The 2,431-nt window shown below is 36.2% G+C and overlaps 1 non-coding gene across 1 annotated transcript; it reads right to left on the bottom strand.

Annotated features, from left to right (window-relative positions):
• Positions 1 to 223: 223 nt before the first annotated feature.
• Positions 224 to 305, bottom strand: trnas-gcu (transfer RNA serine (anticodon GCU)). The gene has a single exon. It is a non-coding gene; the product is annotated as a tRNA-Ser (tRNA).
• Positions 306 to 2,431: the final 2,126 nt, after the last annotated feature.

Below are 2,431 nucleotides of genomic sequence, written 5' to 3'. Positions count from 1 at the left end.
GAGCAGGTTACAGACATGGCCCAGTGACAAAGAGGTGAAAAGGTAGTTTTGGATGTTTTGTACCTTGACTTTATCCATTAGTGACAGGAGTTGATGGCATTGTTCTAAAATTCAGAGAAGAAATTTAGCATCCACACAAATAACATTGCTAAGTCTAAAAGAACATCTAGCCAGATTCTAGACATTATAGTTTGAGATCATGCTTGTTCCACCAAGAGGTATGCGACGAGGATGGGATTCGAACCCACGCGTGCAGAGCACAATGGATTAGCAGTCCATCGCCTTAACCACTCGGCCACCTCGTCCCTGTGGACTGCTGAGTCAAAGAGAGACAGTCAGGCTTTTGCACAGAAATCAATGTGGAACATTCCAGAAATCCTGAGAGAATCTGGTCTTCTTTCATAGATGAACGTGAGGAATTATCTGAAATGCTAAAGCGCTCGCTACACATGCAGGCGGTATCGGGACCGATACCTGCATTCCCCACAAAGTTCTTGTCTATACATGTCAGTAAGATCATGTCTTTCTTTTCCAAAAAGTTGGTTTATAAATTTGAAAAATGTAAAATACAAAAGGTTCATTTCCAAACAGTTGTGTGAGGTATCTGGTGGGTCTTGAAAAGATCTGCCCAATTGTTGATTTGTGAGTCTTGACTGTTGTTTATACTTTTGTAATATGTATAAGTGTGTGTCTATGTGTATCAGTAAACACTATGTTATGAGGACCCCCACCCTGTAAGAAGTCCTATTTGTAGGGTTATGGGTTAGATTTAGGACTAAGGTATGAATTACATTTAGGTCAGGATTAGGGCTAATCATGGATTAGCAATGTTTAGGTTCAGAGTAAGAGTTAGGGTTAGGTTAATAAAAATTAAATGAATGGAAGTTGATGTAAAGTTCTGCTTAAGATAGAAAAGCGTGTTATCAGTATTTGTGTTTGGCAGTGGGTGGCTGAAGCTGACATGGGATCACTGCAGTGTGGATTTAATGAGGGAAAAGACAAAAAGCTGTTGGCATTTTGTGGTGCATTGCCAATCCTAATGCCTGGTGTTTACCCTTTGGCAAGTCAACATATCGACAGCAGCACTTTTAGTTGTTGTTCCAGTTTATATTCCCTTTTTACTGCTGCTGTATTTCATATTATGACAGATTTACAGATTTAATAACCGACACATACCTCTAATTGTAGCATCCCATTCTATATCGAAGGGAATAAAAATTAAGAATAAATCTATTATAAAGTGTATTCCTTGTGAAATCCTGTTTTGTGGAATATCAGTATTAACAGATTTGATGATCAAGAACACAGTGCAATAGGTTTATATAATGTTTTGTTTTAATATTTTACTAACAATTGTATATTTCCAGCAATCTGTTAACTGTTTGCTAACAGATTACAGCGCAAAAAGACAAAACAGCATATTGCCCATATTCCTATGCACAAAATTAGATTATGGTCTCCAATATTGTGTGAAGGTTCTAACATTAAGATGAATATGTGTAATTCTTATTTTTTTTATGGCAAAAAATAGCAAAACAATAAATAAAATTAAAAATGTGTCTCTCTTGCTAGCTCTTGATGTGGGGCAAGCTTTGTATGGCAACCTGTGCCTGACCTGTAAACTCTTGGAAAGAAATACATTTATGTTTCTTTTGGAAATTTGTGTTGTATTCATGAACATTATGAGAATACAAGACTGAAAAACTATTATGTGGATGATCTTTTTTGTGTGTAAAGAAAAAATATATTTTTTGTCATTGGAATTTAAGGGTCTACACCTTTAAGTGTATGTTCCTTGTATGACAGATTATGCAGACATACGAGGGTACACTAACTTTGTAAATCCTAATTGTCAGAAGGGATAACTGCATGACACTCCTTTAAAAAAAAATAAACCGTCAAAACTGTCACAAAGGTACTTTGGAGATTTGGGAAGCTGAATAAATGCCACCATCTTAGGTTCCGTAGGCACTATAAAATGTTGTTGTTGCTGTAAACCTAATGCTTTGAAAGACCGAAGGGAAAGATAAAGTGAAACAAACTGCATTTTGGATTTCAACAAGACAAAGATATGTATAGAGAGCTGATTTGTCTTTCTCTGTGTGCTCAGGAAGTGAACATTTTCTGGACGGAACAGAATTTTTTTTAATTAAGCTAGTTTATCAAGTCAAGTTTAAATTTTCAGTGGTAGTCATTATGGATTTCTGCCAGAACCTTCACCCACATTTAGGTGATCATCTCACTCGGCTCCACTGAGAGAGTTGGGGATGAGGCATTTGGTCTCTGTGGAGTGCTACTTACGGTGCCTAAGTATTCACCCCCCTGAATATTTTATGTATTCTTTCTATTGCTTTTTTTTTTTTGACACAATCAACATAAGCTGAATGTGAAAACTGATTTTTACTAAATTGGAACAAATAATTTTGTAGAA

This window comes from Poecilia formosa, unplaced genomic scaffold, assembly GCF_000485575.1.
Source record: "Poecilia formosa unplaced genomic scaffold, Poecilia_formosa-5.1.2 Scaffold568, whole genome shotgun sequence".
NCBI classification, from domain to species: Eukaryota; Metazoa; Chordata; class Actinopteri; order Cyprinodontiformes; family Poeciliidae; genus Poecilia; species Poecilia formosa.
The sequence above is the reverse complement of the archived record's forward strand: the minus strand, read 5'-3'. Positions and strand labels throughout refer to the sequence as shown.